The 20720-nt window shown below is 36.9% G+C and overlaps 1 protein-coding gene across 2 annotated transcripts in view; it reads left to right on the forward strand.

Moving 5' to 3' along the window:
- The window catches only part of Cog1 (conserved oligomeric Golgi complex subunit 1), a 142942-nt gene that overhangs the window by 44364 nt on the left and 77858 nt on the right, over nt 1-20720 (forward strand). The window lies entirely within an intron of this gene.

Consider the following 20720-nt stretch of genomic DNA (forward strand, 5'->3'; position numbering starts at 1 on the left):
TTCTTCGTAATTCCCATCTAAAACTTTACATCCTCGCTATTACAAACATTATCCACTTTCTGTTTTATTATATCATCTCCCTATTTCTGTCCTTATTAAACACATCCTTATGAAACATAGCATTCCCTGTGTTACACATATTACAACATCAAGTATTTCCTACAGAGAATATTTTTTATTTTGTCGTTATAATATTTCCATAACGTTCCTTGTTTAATTTCCACCTAAAACTAGTACATTCTCATTATTATAAATATTATCCACGTTCTGTTTTATTATTATCTCTTTATCTTCCTCCTTGTTAAATATTCTATCTACCCTTAAATTATATTACGATATTATTTATTTCCTTCCGAGGAAATTCTCCGTTTTATCGCTACATATATATCACATATATTTTCGTAATATTTTCTTCGTAATTCCCATCTAAAACTTTACATCCTCGCTATTACAAACATTATCCACTTCCTATTTTATTATTATCTCCCTGTTTCTCCCTTGTTAAATATTCTACCTACCCTTAAATTATATTACGATATTATTTATTTCCTTCCGAGGAAATTCTCCGTTTTATCGCTACATATATCTTACATACATTTTCGTAATATTTTTTGCTCATAATTTCCGCCTTAAAATTTACATGCCTGTTATTATAAACATTATCCGCTCCCTACTTTATCCCATCATCTTTTCATTTTCCCTATTATTAAACATTTCGATAAAGCGTTTCCCCGGGAAAATCTCGCCCTTGATCGCCGCGTAAAACGCGAATCGGCGAGTGCGCGTGCGCAATACGAGCCGCGTATAAATCGCCGCGCACGTGCATAAATTGTGCTCGTAAAAATGTACGCGGCGGCACTTCCGGCAGCGAGACCGATCGCATCCGGAAGCAGCTGTGCCGCGATGTATTACGTATACTTGCTATAGAAATTACGAAGCGCGTATCACGTCACGGAGCCGTTCCTTTCACGGCGAAACTACGCGATTGTGAACGGGCCTTTAACGACCGTTGGTGGCCGATGCGCGCGATTAACGGTACCGTCGTCTATGTCTACAATTAATCATCGTAAATATCGCTTTGACGCACGCTAATAGAATTAGTTAATTGACAGTCGACCACGCAATTAATTCGATCGATCTTCCGTGACTTCTGATAGTTGGTTTCTAGTACTTGCGGTTTCTTACGGCGGACTTTGACCGTGTGTAGCTGCTTAACGTTTCGTCAGAGCAATTACAAGCGATGGATGGATTTTAGGAAGACAACGAAGATTTTATGAGCAAGCAGTTGGGTATTAGACTATTGCAAATTTCAAATTTTGTTTTCTGGCGAATTTCTGTCTACCTTACAATTGTGATTATTTTCTTAAGTTGTAAGAATACGTTAAATTTATTGGTAGAAAAAATTGAAACACAGGGATATTTAATTAACAAAATGTTAGATCACATTCGGCTAAATTCAAGTAGAATTCAGCTTGGAAATATAGCGTTTAATTTATATCTGCCGCTGGCGAATTTCCACACGTGGTACCAATTAAATCTTAATGATTCGATCTTTTTTTACATTAATACGTTTCATTGGGAAAAAATAAATAGCTGGATTTTTCTCTCGATGAAGATTTTACTATTGGTTTCTACCATAATTGATCACCGACTACCTCCTCGTGCAATACTAAATTTTATATTAGAAAAAGTCCAAAGATTGGATATTTGAAATTCCGTTACTCTGATAAATCTCATATGCTTGTGGTATTTAAAAACAGTTCGCATTCCTCTTGGGAAATTTTTATTCTTATCGTACGCTGCAAGCGAAACGCTATGAGAACTGACTTGGATCGAGTTAACAGAGTAATTTATTACGTGCTGTTATCGTTTTTCGAAACTTTGAAACAAGATGAATGATGTTGAACAGCGTCCATTGTCGGTCACGATCTTTCGCGATTTAATTTTGATTTGTCACTTTTTGATTTAGATCGCGAAAACGATTAAGCTTCTCTTTTTCTAATGGATTGAACATTCGTTTCGTTAACGAGCAACAGTTTGTCGGCAGATATAAAAATGTTTGATTAAAAAATTCTTTTTCATTTCATTTTGCCATTCGTAATAAGCGTAATAAGCCGAGATAAGCTTATAACAGCCGTGCTAGACATAACGAACTGCACTTTTTGTTCTGCCTATTTTAAGATGAATTTGCATATTCTGTCGGCAGTTTGTAACATAGTTGGATTCATTAGCCAGGCTTACGCAGCAGAACTCGGGTTAGGTTAGTTACGAGAGCTATAACAGCATCTGATATTCATAAAATCTTCTGTTAGTAGGAAGTTGTTATAGTATGAAGTAACATACAACATACCGAGCATCGTTATAAATACTATTTTATTCGTTTATACCAAATCTTGTCACGTTTAAACGTAGAACGTTATGAAAATTCTTGGCGAATATGTTTCGAATAAAAATATGTCCCGATGTAATGTAAAATTGTTTAGATAGCTACGAAAGGAATTAAGGAAGCGAGAAACTTCGCTATCTCCGAGTTTACTTCTACGTTGTTGTTTTTCAGCATGTTTAAATAATTTTATTCGCTCAGTTTCTCCTTCAATAAAATTTCGAAAGTTTCATAAATTCAGATGTTTATTCGACTCGCTAAATTTCCAAGGTTTCTAACATTCTAAATTCCTCGATCTTGATATTAGTGTTAGCCATCGAATTGTTCGCACCACGTTTCTAAGATATTTCGGATCCTTAATTTTCGACATTTTTAGACGGAAACATATCAACATTTGCGTATCGAGATACTTTCAAATATCAAACCTTTAGAATCTGTGAATTAAAAAGAGAACATAAAAGTTATGCGAAGGTATAATTTGTTCAATTTTCAATGCCAAACTTCTCAAGCTTCCAAATTTCCCGGCTCTCGAAATTTCTCTCCTAAGAAGCTTCCGTGTCTACGAATATAAATTACCATTCCAAAATGAAGCTTCTAAAGTTGCCCAACTTTTCAGCTTCCTAAACGTGAAACGAAAAGATTTCGATAAACGTAAATTGCTAAAGTGGCGGTAGTAAATTTTCAAAATTTATTTTCCAACTCCCTACGTTCCGGAAAAGCGACAAACACGAAGTTGCCTATCGGTAAACGTCTCGATCATCGTAACGAAGCTTATCGATCGATCTGAAAATATTGAAACGACGGACGCAAAGGAGTTTTAAAGAAACTACGCTGACCAAAGAATAATGTGACGTTCCCATGAGAACTAGAAAATGAACGACCACGGTCGACCTGCTGCAGCAGGTCTTGTTGCAGTTGCCAAACAGGGTTAATCGCAGCGGTTAATTGTCGTTCGTGGTGACGAATACGAAACGATCGTCGATGGCCGATGCACGCGTTCGGAATCGATCGGTGAATGACGAACGAGTAACAGTAATTTTGATGCGCGCAAAATATCCGCAGATACAGTTATCTACCAGCCGTTTTCTATGGCTAACTGGCCGTAGATCATCGACAACGATAATTGCAACGTGGAAGACGAATACGTGAGGTGAATTTGATTGGAGCCGCGAATTTCGTGTTAGGCTAACGTTAACGATCATCGAATCCAATTAGGAAGTTGTAATTAAAAGCTACAGGTATTTTCTCGACCGTAGAATCGATTAAAGGAAGGTACAATGTTTATATAAAAATGTGGAACGCAAACTGATACCCAGTCGTGAAATGTACGATGCTGTACCAGGATATTAACGTAATTATGTAAATTGTACGTTGATCAGATTAGCTGATATCGTTGGCGGATAAAGTAAGCAGATGTTAATTAATTTTATTAAATTCCATGGTTGGTCGGATGAAAATTCGATTGACCTAAGAATGAGCTTGTACTTGGTATGGATTTGTCTATGTAAAATTGAATGGACGGTTTGTTTTCCATTTGTTTTTTATTACTTTAATTTGTGAAATTAAGAAAATCTTAATCCATTCCGTTTAATTCGCGATAGATGTAAGAGCATTGGTTATTTATTCGCAGAAAGATCGCTGAGCAGGTAATAATTTATTCCTAGAATAGGAAATCATAGTTGTTATTATGTATGCAGCAGCAGCAACAGGTGTCTTCAACGCTGATTGATTTACGCACTTGCAAAGTAATATCCATCAGACGAGAGACAACGTCAAATAGAATATGATTCTTCGGGAACAAATGTATAAGGAGTAAGTCCATTTATTATCGCTTTTTTATTATTCCAAGAAATTCTAACGCGTGTACAAAATGTAACTACGTGTAGAACATTCGTTAGTCATCCTTGAAAGAATTTCGTATCTGTCGGATCTATGTTCGTAATTAAATTACTTGATACTTGAAAGAGTTACTCGAGTCATTTCATTACTCGCGACAGTTGCTTCGCGCGAATAACAATTCCATAATTTGAAGAAATATTCGCTGTAAGATTCATTCGATGGAAAACGCTCGCTCGTTGTATCTTTTGAGATTACGATCGAGCTGAAGAGGATGAAGATAGAAGAAGAATACGCGCGTGTTAGCATCTTGGAAAAGCGATACAATTTTGGCAGCGCTACCCGGTAGTGGCCAATGAAAAGCCAAGATTACGCGGGAGTGTCCGCAATGACAGTATTATAGTTATTGCCTAGTACGAACGCTGATGACGGCATTATTCTGATTGCCATTTAACATAATGACTGTCACTCTATCATCCAACGACGCGTACGTACTTTCTGGAGGTTGACGACCCTTGACCCCATAGATCACCACCACCCGTGCACGAGTGTTTCCTGAAACGAAGAAACAATTGGCCGTGTCTGATTGTCGCTTCTATCGGAAGTCTCTCTTACTTCGCGAGCACGAGTCGAGAACAATCGTTTCATGAATCTGCAAAATTGAAGTAGCCAGATATCGCGATGTTTCAATGATTCTATTTGCTTTCCTGCCTACATTTTTTTTTTTTTTTTTTTACTAGTTCCAGATGGATTTACTTAATCCTTGAAGATCTATTTATTCGATATACCAAAGTCTCAGACTTTAGAAGCACAGTCACGCTTTTGTATTGACAATTGATGTAATGACAATTGATAAGTGATAATTGAAGAAGGTTACAGATAATGGGACATTCAAACACGGAGGACTGGAATTATTTTTTGTACTTTTGGAATTATTTTTGTATTTTTTGTAATTTAAGAACTAACACAAATTGTCAGGATTACATTCTGACTGTAAGGGTCGACGCCTTAAATTCGGTCGAGCTTTGCGATTCATCAGCGAGGTTTTCACTCAATCAGCGATACATAGATTGGACTGACGATTTTGGTCGTAGTGGATGCTGCAGTATTGTTAGAGATTTACGAGTGCGACCAGTTAGACACGTTTTAGGGTTGGGCACTGAAAACAGTGTCAAGTGTCGTTGAAAATCGAACTTAGGGTGAGCAACATAATGGTGGTGGTGTGGTGTGAATAATAGGATTGGGTGCTAGAGATTCGCAAATAGATCGCGCGACAATGTTAAAATTAGTCGCCGTGGAGATGACCTGCAGGGTCAGACGGAGGGTAGCGTAGTCGATCCAGCATCTGAGTAACTAACTGTGTAACACAATAATTTTCTATATTTTGCCCCGAAATGCGCGATACCATAGGATTTAAGTTTTGCAAAATGTTACGTCGTATTGCAATAGTTCACTTTTTCCGAGAATGTCGTCTAACAAGAGAAGATCGTCGAAGAGAAGATTCGTCAAACTTTCAGGACATACGTGTACTGTGTAATTTCTTGAAAATCCGGCTGCTGTTCAATTTTGCGTTATATCTCGCCATAAAAGTGATCAATTTTTTACCAAAAGACAGCCCCGATGATGGAAGCAGCAACTTACGACTGAGAACTTTTTTTCTATCTCTTACAGACCGTGAGATATGGCGCAAAATTGGAAATTTCAGAGTTCACTTTCACCCTCTTGGGGTGAATTTAAGCAGAAAAAAAATTGCACGATATTTGCGTTCCCTGGCTCGTTTATTTGTACCTTTTTCAAATTTCTCGTTATACTCTGTAATTCTATGTGGATGTTAATGAATGTTAATACCAAGAGGTGAGGCGAGGAGGCAGATAAGAAGAAACAAGACCAATGACACTATGTAAAATGCAGATCTGAATGCGATATGAGTATGGCGTGAATGGTCGAATGTCTAAACGATATTATAAACCAAGTACATTCCATGGAACGTGTCTTTCATGGTGCGTTCATACCCTGGCAACTGCAATTGCAATAAACATCTATCTACAGGGTGGTTGGTAACTGGTGGTACAAGCGGAAAGGGGGTGATTCTACGCGAAAAAAGAAGTTGAAAATATGGAATAAAAATTTTTTTTTTAATTTTTCGATCTACAGTGAGATCCGTTATAACGTACCGCACGCAAATTCAAAGTCGATTTTCTCGAAAACAAAGCCTCGAACGAAAAATTTTTATTCTATATTTTCGACTTCTTTTTTCGCGTAGAATCACCCCCTTTGCGCTTGTACCACCAGTTACCAACCACCCTGCATATTGTAGTATCTTAGACTACTATGATTGGTTTATTTACAATGAATGGATTAAACAGGAAACGATGGTTGTTTAACGTACACTAATCACAGTAACGTATTATAATTAAGACAACTAGATAATTAATTCGCAATTCTCGTCATCACGGATTCGACTGTCTCTCGACAACGCTGGCAACACTATCTCGATAACGCAATTCGCAGTCTTTGGCTTCTCAACTAACACTGCTGTTAATTCGTTTATGTCCCTTAGCAACCCCTTGTCTTTTGTCTTAGCCTCGTATCTTTTGTCTCAGCCCCACGCACGCACATGCTCAGCAACGACCACCCCCCAGGCCCCTCGTCCACGATACTACGATATATTCTTCACATATCCTCAAAGTCCTATAATTTGTAGAATTTGCGGCTTGAGAATCCCCTGTAAGTCATCATCGCATTATGAAGAAAGTTTATTGGTTTATAAAATCGATCTTATTTTGATCATTCTAAGAAATCGAGTAAAATATGCGTCACTGATGACCACCATGGCAGTGAACGTCTCGACCAGCGATCTCCAAATGCTTTCATCTGCTCCTCGTCCCTAAAACACCATATAAACCTGGCAGAAAAAAGACCACAACAAAGTATATATGTACATATAAAAGCAGACGAGAATACCAGGAACTGACCAACGTAGGGTCGGCCGACGAAAGATTAGTATATCTGGCGTGATATAGTAGCGGCGGTAACGAGCGAAAATTCTCGGTGCTCGCGTGTGTGCTCGCGAGCGCAAATTGGACGATAGGCCTGGTGCACTCGAGATAAATAAACGCCATAGGGGGTTAGGAGGCCGCATGCGGGTATGGTGGAAGTTAGTCGTGGCCGGCAATCGAATAAATTTGCAGAAGCCTCGATCTTTCTTCGCCTGGTACCCGGCCCTCCTCCTATTCGACCGTAGAAAAGAGGTACTCGTTATAACGGTTGGATACTCGCCTTCAGTCGCGATCTATGATTAGGCCTTAACCCCTTTGCTAACCACGGCTATATACATCTCATTTTCGAGAATTCCTGTAAACGTCCATTTATACTCCTTCTTCCATCTACTTTCCTCCCTTTTCTTTCTTTCTTTCTTTTTATTTTCTTTTGTTAGGAAGTGCTTTGATCGGTTTTCGGATCACAAGCTTGATCAGCGTTAGGGTGTTCTCAAAATGATATCGTCAATATTCTATGGTTTTCGACGATAATGTGCTTTGTTAGTAAATATCGGTAATCGTGGTACAAGGGGTGATTCTACGTGAAAAATAAGTTTGAAATAGGGAATAATATTTTTACATACGACGCGTCGTTTTTTTTTGGAAAATCGAGTTCGAAGATTTGTTTAGTATACTTTGATGTGAAAAAGTACCAGCTGGATATGAGTAAACAATCAGCAGCAGGTTATCATATAACACATATTGTCAATATTCCATGGTTTTCGACTATAATGCGGTTTGGTAATAAATATTGGCAGGGTGGGGTGGTAATCGTGGTACAAGGGGTGATTCTAAAAAATAAGTCGGAAATAGGGAATGATATTTTTACATACGACGCGTCGTTTTTTTTTTTTTTTTTTTTGAAAATCGAGTTTGAAGATTTGTTTAGTATAGTTTGATGTGAAAAAGTACCAGCTAGATATGAGTAAACAATCAGCAGGAGGTTATCATATAAGAGGAGGGAATAAGTCAAAAGCGTACAATACAGTGTTTTCGTTGAAGGCCTCGTTTTCGAGAAAATAATGCGTTGGACGTGTTTCAGCGAAGACGAACTGGTGTCTGATGTGTACGCCATACATTTTCAAATTTATTTTTCTCGAAAACGAAACATCTTATGAAAAAATCTCGTTCTACATTTTCGACTTATTTTTTAGTGTAGTTGAAATCTCTATCGATTATTTGCTCTTGCGCGGTTCCGAATTAACCAAATTTAAATGTACTTGTCAAATCTTGCAAGTCGATCTTCTCGAAGACAAAACCTGAGATGAAAAAATGTCGCGTGAAATTTTCTTCTTATTTTTTCACGTACAATTATATAAGATTATCGTCCCACCCGGTATATTGATAATCTTACAAGTTTGATTGATATTATTTAGAAGAAGACACCATAAGAGATACGTGTTACATAAAGTCAATCTAGTCATCTCCTTTCTCTGTTTCTCGATGTCTAAAGCTTCTTCCATTTTTTTATGGGATATTTGTTTTTCTTTTGATATATTATTTTCTTGTTTCCTTTATTTTTCGTTTTGATCGTTACTTCTTTCAATTCGTTCGAAGTTCTTCCTTCGAACATTTTAAGAAAAGCCCTTTGCATCGAACGTAACAGTTGGTTTAATATTGCGCATTGGGCGTTGCACATGTGAGAAGCATCTGTAGTTTCCTCGTACCTTCCTCGTTTATGTTTCATGTTATTCTAAAAGATTCCATAATTTCAATGAAAAAAAGCTTAAACTTCACCGTTTTGAAGTTCCCATGTCGTTCTCTGTAATTGCAAAAGGCAAACAGATGTTGCTCTCTCTCTAGTCACTTTAATGTGAATCATTCTTTATTTCTAAATCGTCAAATATCTTTTATAAAAACGTATTTTCTACTACATTCTATCAACTGGAAGACCAATTGGTCAAACAGTAATTCATTTCTCACCCAATAAACTGACTTCTCTATTACGCTCAAACGAGTAACTTGAAAAGTAGCATATCTGAAAAAGAGTAACTCATTACCAAAGCTAATCCAATTCAGCAACTTGAAAATTAGCGTCTCCCAAAAGGAATAATTCATCACCAAAGCTAATGCAATTCTACTTCTAATTTGAGGAATCCATTACATTTCCCACTGCATCAAACCCCATTTCCGACGAAAATCTTCCAGGAAAAGTAACTTGACTGGTCGCCAATAAGTTTGCTCTCGAAAATTAGAATATTTGAAAAAGAGCAACGCAACTATTAGATTGCCTGAAAAGCGTCTTTCTTTCGTCAACTTTTCGGGCAATCTAATAAATCGCCGCTAAAGCTAATCCGATTCGATTCCTAACTCGATGAACCCACTATAGTCTATCTATTAAATTCCGTTTGATTGGGAAAACAAATTTCTCCCAGAAAAAATAATTCATCCCTCGGAAGCTCCAACTCATCACCGGTAAATTCATTTTTCTACCCCCATTGAAGTGACTGGAAAACTAGCGCATCTCGAAAAGAATAATTCAACCAGATCGCTACCACAGCCAATCCGATGAATCCACTATACCTTGAATTGTATTCTATTAAAATCCCGTTTCATTGGAACACCAATCTCCGCCAAACAAGTATAATTCGTTGCTAAAGCGATAACTCACGTCGTCCGTAAGTTCATCTTTCCATGGCGTTGAAGTAACTCGGACACGAGCATATTTGAAAAAGAAGAGTTGGACAGGCTCGATGGTAAAGCTAATCAAATTCAATTTCCACCTGGGCAATGCCACTTTTTCTCTCGTCGTTCACAACGAACGTCAGAAAAATCCATTTCTTCCGAAGACCAACAAGTTCATTGATTCTCAGCAATTGGCCATAATCAAACTCGTTAAACTTTTTCAAAGTGTATAGTAGTACCCTCGGTTAGATGCCGTTCAGTCCCTCGAGAGATCGTTAAAACGTGGTCGGTCGTACGTACGCCTGTGTGTGTGTGTCGCGAGTAGCTTACAGGCGTGGCGTCGCGCATCGAAAAAGATGAGAGGGCTAATAAAGGCTTAGAAATAGATGGTCAGCCTTCGGCGATCGAGCGGATTTACGACGCCTCGTGTATCATTATCATATTCCACGTAGCTAGCCGCGAGATCGCGTCGCGTAATAGAAGGTATCGTGCGATTCGCCGATAATTCATACGGCGATCGTAATGCTCGTCCAGCGGCGCTATTTCATCCGATTAATTATTTATTCAATCGTATAGTCGATATCGCGTGATGAATTGAATGTTACCCCCTTTTTAAATGAACAGCTGTCACTCGTGAGAAATAATTCGCTGTTATCGCGCAGAATTCTGTTTCGGCAGGAGGAGGAACGTGGATATACCTACGCTGCAATTTTATATCGAGATTTTCCGATTTTTTGATCAGACGTTAGATAGACATGACAAATGGAAGAGGAGGCGGACAAGAAAAATGATCATAGTGGAAGCGTATAAAGAAGACTTCAGAGGTGATCGTACTCGGTGCACGAGGACAGTATAAATAATAGTGTTAATATCGCGCACGATAATATCGATGAAGCGACTGTGAATAATAGGCTTCGTACCACAGATGATAATGCTTGCCGGACGACTATGAATGATAGGGTTAATGTTACAAATGGTTATACCTACGAAGTGTTATAAACAACGTTATTAATAGTACAAATGGCACGTATCTAGGAAATGTTGGGTTTGGAGTGATTGGGATTTGGTTTGACCAGTACTTTCTTATCTATTTCGTGGAATATTTTATTATGGAATACGAAGAGCATGTTTTGTTATGGAACAGATAATTAAATACTAAGTTGGGGCAGGTATCATTGCCAATTGGTCACTGAAGAAAATGAAAGCTTAATTCATGAAAGTGGACTGAGAATTAATTTGATTAATTCTAATTTCGTTACAAAATTACTCTTCATTAAGATCAAGGAAATTTTACTATACTTTTATTTTTGTATTGTAATACCTATAAAGTATCTACGTATTCATTTTTCGATTTATTTATAACGATACATTATATATCAAGAACAAGGATATTCGAGAATGTGAGAAAAAATGTACATACACGCGTTTATAAAATAACGCCAGATGGAAGGTTCCTGCGGCTGGTTACTTCTGGTTTCATATTGCAACGCGTGGATATTTTCGGAGGCTGTGCTCCTTGTCGTCGCACAAGACCGAAAGAAAGGGGTTGTGAAAGGGGAACAGTCTAATTTGTACCTTCTAACATAGAGAGGGTCCGGGAAAACGGCGGCTCTCTTTCATAAATAAAAAAAAAATCCCATCTAGAGATTGAAACTTTATTTTTAACTTTGAGTATCTCACAGTTATTAAGGAGTACATAATTCAACAGCTTTATACCTCGTATAATGGCCAACCTTTAATAATCCTGTTTACATTTTCCTATTTTTAGCGTTGCTCTAACGCTATTAACCTTTCTTTGTCCTCTCTTGTAGTTTAGTTTTTCATGTTTACGCTATTTTATTGTATATTCAACGTTACATTAAGACACCGTATTGCATTATAATTTGTATACTTTTCTTTTCTATACAATTCCCTGTAATGTCCTTGATTTTAATACGCGTTAATACAGAAAAAAGTACGGTCTGTTTAAATAACAACATGGTATTGAAAAATGGATAGGGTAAGAATTTGTAAACTGTGAACTGTGAACTGTGAACTGCGAAGAATGTGTAAACAGCAGACATAATTCAATCTACAATTGGAGTTATCAATAATTGTATTATCAGAGCTATCGATAAAATAGCAGCTATCGACGTGAGTAAATTCTAAATTCCATTCTTTTATTCCTCTACATATGTATAAAAATATGAAATTCTATGAATATCCGCAGTTTACTTATATGCGTATTTCAAATTGCTATTTCAGTCTTGCAAAACGTACAGGCTTCGTGTTAAGTACGAGATATGTTAAGCTTGTTGGTTGGAAAGGTAAACCATGAGCCGCAGCCAAAGAGAAATCTAACTGGAAATTCGTCGTATCCCGGAAGGCAAGGATTATGGAAAATAAATAAAAAGCAAAGTACAACCTTCGAGTAATAACAGAATATACAAATTGTACAAAATATAGCGGGCCACGCTGTACGTAAAAGGCCAATCGTCGAATATCGACATCTCGGCAGACACGTTTGCATCCATTGTGCCTTGAAGCATCGAGGCTCTGATATATCGAGACCAGATATCTGCGTCGTTTTTAAGTCGCTAATTTATTCAAGCAGCGAGGACAACCGATACAAGGATATCCGAGCTCATTCAAACAGCTAATCCGCGATCCTGCTGTCACCTGGCCGACCAATTAGAGGTTGAATTTACTGCAACGCCGAAAGGGTAGAACGTTGGAGGATATCGAGAGACAGCAAGTGCCATACTTTATCATTTTATTACGTTATGCCAAGAGTGAAACTCGATATCTCGACACCGAATCGTCAACTTTGAGACGTGTCTTCGCGCTGATATTAAACTTATGAAAATACGAACTCATGAGAAATTGAGATATTCGAGACTTCGCAAGGATAAAATTAGTCGAGCGGCTGTGGCTGGAAATTGTAAAATTGCTTTAATGCGAATGCAACTGGTTGCTGTTTTCCACTTAGATGTATACGGTGATTTTCAAACGGAGAGCAACGGTGTGTGTATAAGACGTTTCAGAACCGAAATCAACGAGTTGCTGTGCCAACTACGTACCCGACGAGCGTGTAAATTGCGAATGGTCGAGGTTTTTTATTTATACGGTGGTCTTCAAACAGAAGGCGGCAGCCTTCAAGCCACAAAGATTTGAGTTAGATAATTCGGAATTTAAGGAATTGTTGCGCTAATTGTATATTTTGTGAGTAAATTGTCGGTGGTTTTCAAATAGAAAGCGGCAGTGTCTGTAAGATGTTTTGGAAGTTAAGGAACTGTTTGCAGTAAATATATATATTTTGTGGTCGGTGGTTCTCAGACGGAAAGCTACAATATGTATAGAATGTTAAAGAATTGAAAAATTTGCCGAGCTAACTATGTATCTTGCGGGTAAATGGTTGGTGTTTTTCATTTATATGTCGGTTCTCAGGCAGCGAGAGAGCGTGTAGGATGTTCCAGAATCGATAAAGCTGCTGCAATAATTTGTTGCAAAGTTACAGAAACTAGTTCAAGATCAAACACAATCACTTTTCCAAACGTACTATAATTTCATATATCTGCAATGATAAACCATGCAATTTTCTAATACGAGATCTATACCTTTCTTTCTGTATAAATACAATTTGAGTATTGGAGCTACTTGTATCGCTGTACATCTTCAATTGTGGGTTAATTAGGTAGAAGATGGTACAAGATAATGAGGGAAAGAATTCTTGTCTGATGAAGCTACAGTAGCTACTTAGTCGTAAAAGCACTTTATTTATATATTATGCAGAACATTTTCAAGCGTCTCGTTAGCGCTGTAAAGAGACACAGCTGTCGTGATTATGCTGGTAAAATTAGAAACAGATCTGGAAATGTGTATAGAACTTACAAAATATTTACTAGAAGCATATACTTGGCAAATATCACCAGAGTTGGAGCAATCGATTATTTGCTATATGAATAAACCACTACATTTAGTGAGTCGATCTTCAGTTCTGATTGTATAATATGTTTAAAACTATCGTCCTATTGATACAGTAGTTACAGTGTTTATGCTAATTTTTCGCCAAGTGTATGTTTGCAATGTCTTGTGACTTCTATATACATTTTCGGATTGGTTGCAAATTTTACCGATATAATCATGACAGCCGTGTCTCTTTACAGCGCTAACGAAATTTCAAAAAGTGTCGTGCAACGCACGAAATATATTCGTAAAAATGTAATATAAGAATACTTCTATCAATCATTACACATACAAAATCTTGCTCGTTAATAACATGCTTAATCTACACTATCGAGTAGAAATTCTGAAACACCCAGTATACCAGAGAAGACAACATTTTAAAGAGAGTGTCGCGGAATATAACCGTGAAACGTTCGGATAAATAAAGGATCTAAGCGCCTGAACGTAACCAAGCTCGAATTGGCCAATTAAACTTTCTGATGCGCGTCTCACGCACGAATACCGCGTGTATCAAATAGATGCGATTCGACGCGACGAACGTGAAGCTTTAATTACGTTATAACGTCAGGTTATCGTGTCCCAGAAATATCGTTCCCGTGGAAAATCCATAAATACGTTTAACGATTTCCCATTGATCGGTGGTAGCCTAACTCGCGGAGGAGCAGACATGATCGATCGTGCGATTAATATATCGCATCACGAGCTTGTTACGTAGATCTGCGGTATCGGCGGATTGCTGGATTGCTGGTCGATTAAATTGCTGCGTATCCGTGAAATGGCGATATTCACGCCGATATCGCGCAATCTCACGATACTCACGCGTAAATGGAACTGTTCGCATAAACGGGCAGGGATAATAAATCGGATAGAGGAACAGCGATTGTGAAATTTAGTGGAACGTTATTAGAGACGTTGCAATGAGATATACGTAACTGTGGCCAGAAATTGCGAGAAATTTATTATACGTGAACTTTCACCATTAAATCCTGCAAATTCTTTGAAAATAGAACGACCAATGTATAAATTAGAGAATTAAGAACTTGTATAGTTGACAGGAATGGTATATAGTGGGATTAGGAATATCTCCTCGTCGAAACGTTATCTCGATCATTAAATTGATTATCCTTGAATCCTTATCGTCATTTTCGTACTTGGTATTTTATTTTCCTACTTGATACTATCCTAATGATACTCGATTATTTATTTTCTAAATATGCCTGATGCGTCGTGCTTTACGAATCGATCACGCGAGAACATTTAGTGAGAAAAATACTTTTCAGTGCAAAGCTCGCGCCTAATAATCTTCTAAATTGAATATCTTCCCAAAGTTCGTAAAATAATCCCGGAAGTGTCTAGTATTTTATAGCGAAAAGATTAAAAAATAGCGAAATAGTATTATATAGTAAAGGCATTATAATATTACAAGATATTATCACTGTATAATATATGTATTTATCCAGCATAGTAATTTGAAGAATCCCATACGTGTTCCTTATTCTCACCACTCGAATGGATAATTTCGCTCGTCAATGAACGTCCATCAATGAATGGATCTTCTTAAAGAGCTGAATAGAGCTTGGCTAGCTGGCACCGATGCCAGGTATTGTTTGTAGCTGGAAAGATTTCGCTTCGGACGGCGTTTCTTTTTTTTCTTCTTCTTCTTGTTCTTCCAACCCGCTGCCGCTGCGGTAATTTGCCGCCAACCACTCGTCTGTATCGAACCTAAAAGTGCAAGTGCTATGGGCACACGCCCACAATCTTAAGTACCTGGCATTGGCGCTAGCTAGCCAGGACCTATTCAACTCTTTAAGATCTATTCTACAGAATTCCAACAATATATTGCACACCTCGCCGGCAGGCGTCTAGAATTTTATTTCAGCGCTCGGCTTATAAAAATTCATGGACTGTAAATTTCAGTATTTGCTCTGGTCAAATAGAAGTCAGTTCGTTCAAATAAAATAACAGGTAATCCTATTACTTGTTATACGTTTTATTCGACTGATTTGATTCGCTCTGATCAGGTATTACTTGAAAACCATCTATTTACATTTCCACACAAAGTGAATCTTTTTCTCTGTTGCTTCCAAAATAAGAATAACAAATTAGTCGATATATTTCGTTGCTTCAAATCGTTACTTTTTCAAATAGAACATACCCAAGCACAAAGTGAATCTTCTTCTCTGTTGTTTCCAAAATAAGAATAACAAATTAGTCGATATATTTCGTTGCTTCAAATTGTTACTTTTTCATATGGAATATACCCAAGCACAAAGTGAATCTTTTTCTCTGTTGTTCTCAAAATAACAAATTAGTCGATATATTTAATTGCCTCAAATCGTCACTTTTTCAAATAGAATATGCCCAAGCCTGTCGTCTATTTATACGAAACACTCGGTTTCATAATTTCCCACATTCAGTCCATTCCCTTGGGTCTCCGCTTCGCTTGTACGTCGCTGATATTCCATGAATTTTGTGTCCTGCAACAGCCCCGAGGATGTAGAGGATGTCTTGAAAACGTCAAGCGTTTTTCCTACGATTTCGATAAGCTTTTTAACAGGTGGCCGGTGCAAGGCAACCCGAGGGAAGCTTTCGCGAGCCTCAGCGATCCCAAACAGCCGCACACCTCTGACTACGGTACCTTGTCCTTGTACTCAGCGCTATTAACGTCTCAAGCATCGTCTCGGATGAATAAATAGTCGGTAGATGGTGTGCCGCTATCTAGTATCTCGAAAAGATATAAGATCTCGGCGGATCGATATTTCAAAGTCAGAAGAAATCGATTGAATTTAACATCGTCTTGTTGTTTTTAATGTTGTTAATCGCTGTTGATATTGGTGTTGGCTAGAACGAAGCGAAATGCTTTAAGTTCGATAGCGTTATCAAATTGAGGCGTCTCGAATTTTACAGGGATACAACTATACGAGTGCGTGGTCTATATCGCGGTATCTGAAATTCTGATAGGTAATTGACAGCCGGATATCTTGGCTAATATATTTTACATCTTTATATTGGAGAATTTTCAGAATGGCGACGGAGCCTATTTAAATGCCGATACATCGATAACGCAGGTTCGTACCTGTGTTTTAATTGCGCGTATATTTCAAATGCCTGATATTGTAAACACTCGATCGATTTGATATGGTATCTTCGAAGTGCGAAGTAAATGCTTAATTAAAGTATTTCCAGCATGTATATAGCTTCGATTTTAGCTGCATGTAACGCCTTAGATCGTTGCTTCTTCGAATATTTCAAGGTTTAATAATTGCAAATATTAAAACAGCGAAATGTATCCAATTCCTGTGTGCGTGTTTACAAATATATATTTGATTACGTTGAATGAAATATCTCTGTGTACCTGGCATGGCGAATATTCCAATACTCCACTACTCATTGACCACATGATCGAAGTACATTTGCAAATCCATTAATATCCTGATACGCAGTACGATATATCCAAAGCAGTAGTATCAAAGCAGACTATATAAATATTTAATAAATATTTAACGCTCTTCTGTGAAATATTCTTCCACTAAACAGACTGAAAGAGAAGATATTTCTGATTAAACGTTACCAAGTTCTATAACAATTTGGATAAAACAAATTGTTACACCAATCGATTTCTACGATAATTCTAGACAACACGCAGCTTCTAATTCCCCAGGCTATTTTTAAAACAATGAAAAAGAATTTTCTTAAGGTCTTAGAAAAATTTGTAACGCATCGAAAATCTTATTTAACTTTAAAAAAGTTCATCATTATTTCGAAGAAAACACCGTTATTTACGATATTTTATTTCTTACACGCTGTTGTATATCCATACTCTTCAACCTGTAATAATAATTTCCTCTTCTTTTCTATTCGTTTTTTACGACCAACTGTTTACGACCAACCGCACAACGGAATTATAACAATAACGTAATGAATAAACCACAAGAAAACGATGCACTGAAGCATCGTTGTACCTGCATTACCAACCAATTTGTTTTCTGCCTAATCGGCGTATCTAACGTGCGACGTTCCCTGTAAATGCGGCGACGAAACGCCACGCCGCGAACTTAAGATCGGTATCGCTCGCAGCGCAATGTTCAGAAGGTGAAGGTTAACGCGATTTAACGAGCGGCCGTCACCTCTTCTGCGTGCCTTTCCTCTATCTGCCGCGAAATGCACTGGAAAAACACGCTTATCGCGTTGCTCACGTATCAGTGCTTCGCTAACGACCGACCGGCATGTATTTTCACGCTTAAATACGATCCAATTATATACATACTTGCGCAATGGGATTTTCATTGACAGATTAAAACAAAACTAGCATCGGCTGGCTGAAAATAATTTTTGTTTTTTATTCCAAAAATTTCTCTCTTTATTCCAAAATTATTTGCAATTCTGCATTGATTAACTTTTGTTCAAATAATTTGTCTTACCTATATCTTTGAAGACTATTTTTTATTACCATTTAGTGCATCATAGCGCTACGAAAATACGTTGAATATATTTTACGATATTATTTAACATCAAACGATAGTAAATGCAAACGAAGACTTCAATAAATCAAACGAAGTGGATACTATCGATATGAAATTTTCTTGAAATTGTCGTTGTAATCTTGAATTATTATGCAACGATGTTATTTTTTCATATTATAATAGTCGCTATACTAATAACACTAGCACACTGGAATTAATGAAAACTTGTGTCTTGTATTATTTTCATCAACGAAGAAGTGAAAAAAGAAAGGAAGATGGCCTATCGCGTAAATAATTTTACAATTTTTCTCATTTCGAAATATTTGTTAAATTTCAAAGTTACATTGAGAAAGTATAATGAAGTTGCCATACCATCTAGAAATCGATTTAAACTGTCAGAAGCGTAGAACTGGTGGTAATGGGAACAGAGAAACAGTGTTTCGGGGATGACAATCTGATCTTCTGAGGATCACACGTGGTATTAGCGTGTCAGAAGCTAACTGGGATTTGCTTGTTACACGCGTTTCCGGGGTGTTTCCGTGGCATCAGATTTTCCGTTATGACGCTCTTTATCTTTTCCGTCCACGTGGCAAGGAAACGTGACCGGGTTTCCGCATCGCGTTTTCGACAGGAAGACACGTTGATCCCGCGGAAGGGTTTCTACCTTTTACCAATTAACAGGTTAAACAAAGTGTTGGTCGCACGTGCGTGTAGTGGTTGGTTCCTGTTTTGTAATTCTGTAGCTAATAATATACACGGTGACGAAGAAAAATGTCTACGCTACAAGATCTCGTGTAAAGAATACGATCTTTTTATTGAATTTTTAATAAAATACGTCTTTGTTAAGTTTAATGAGAGGATATTGAGATTTCGATGCTTGGAAATTTTATGAACCAAGAGAATCGACATCTTTTAAATGAAAGAAATTGAAAATTTATATGAGACTAGAAAATTTGTAGGAAAGCAGTTTGGCAATTTGGGAAGAGCTCGGGAATCTTTGAAAAATGTTCATAAATTCAAGGAAAAGAGGATTAACATTTTGATAACTCAGGAATTCTGCAACTTTGTAAAGAAGAGAAATAAAATTGCAAACTCTTCTATTTGCTAAAAGAAATGTTTAAAATTAAGAAGGGAAGAATTTAATAAACAAGAATGACAAGAAATGTTATGAAAGAGAACCAGTGATATATAATAAAGAATAACGAGCAAATTAATAAATGTTTATTAATTTGAATATCGAATAAACGATATGGCAATAGTTATTATGCTATTATATCCTAATTTATTAATACTAGAATCTCCATAATTGGAAACTTCGTTTATCACAACATTTATCTTATTCCAGTATCAACGTTATTGATCAGCAAATGACGATTTGGTGGATTCAAGATCCCTCTCCATGTTAGCATTTGCATAAGACCTTAATTACTTTTTCGTCAATTAATTCATTATAATTCACGTAATGGCAGCGAGGTTCTAATTAACCAAGGGAAACTTGACCTGTTCCAGGCGGCTGTTTACTTGCACAATATTTACCATTGGTTATTTTTGTACACAGCATTTTATAATCATAAATTCCATAAATGTGAATCAAATTTAAGAATTAAGAAACATTAGTTCTGATATATTTGTTTAGTGTACATTACCTGTATTAACACAAAATAAAGAATTTTTCACGTTGCGCTTACATTATACTATTATTTTGGATAATAAATAATCCGAAAAATTCTGTGAAGGGCTGCTAATATTCGTACAAATGAGCTGCGTTCTCGTTATCTAACGATTATCGTCTCTGCATTCTATCTAGTCGAGTGCGTGCAGATAAGAGATTAATAAGCTACTCGCTATATTACAGTAATTTTACATTGCATTAATTTCCAAACGATATTTTCAACATTTTATAAAGTTTCATCAATCGATACCGTTGCAGTTGCTTACAAAATAATTATAACATTAGCGCAATGTAAGAAATTCTTTAGTCGGTTGATACAGGTAATATATTGGGTTGGCAACTAAGTGATTGCGGATTTTGTCATTACCACCTAATGAAAAAACCCGCAATCACTTAGTTGCCAACCCAATAAATCAAAGAAATATGTAAGAGGTTAATTCTTCAATTTGATTCACATTTTGCGGAATTTATGATTATAAAATGCTGTGTACAAATTCGCTCTTAATACAAAAATAATAATTGCAAATGTTGCATTATGATACCGGTTAATGAAAAATGTATTAATAATATTCGGATCACAAGGGATCGCATAAATATTTGACGATAATAAATGTTAGTCTTAACGTGAAAACGATATTACGTTCCTTTCATAATAATCTCATTGTGTCTCTAGAATTCATAAATCATAAATGTACGTACATATATATGCATATAATTTGATTAATATAATTACAGCCAGTTTGAATTATAGATGAATG

Source organism: Bombus vancouverensis, chromosome 15 (genome assembly GCF_051014615.1).
Source record: "Bombus vancouverensis nearcticus chromosome 15, iyBomVanc1_principal, whole genome shotgun sequence".
Classification (NCBI taxonomy): domain Eukaryota; kingdom Metazoa; phylum Arthropoda; class Insecta; order Hymenoptera; family Apidae; genus Bombus; species Bombus vancouverensis.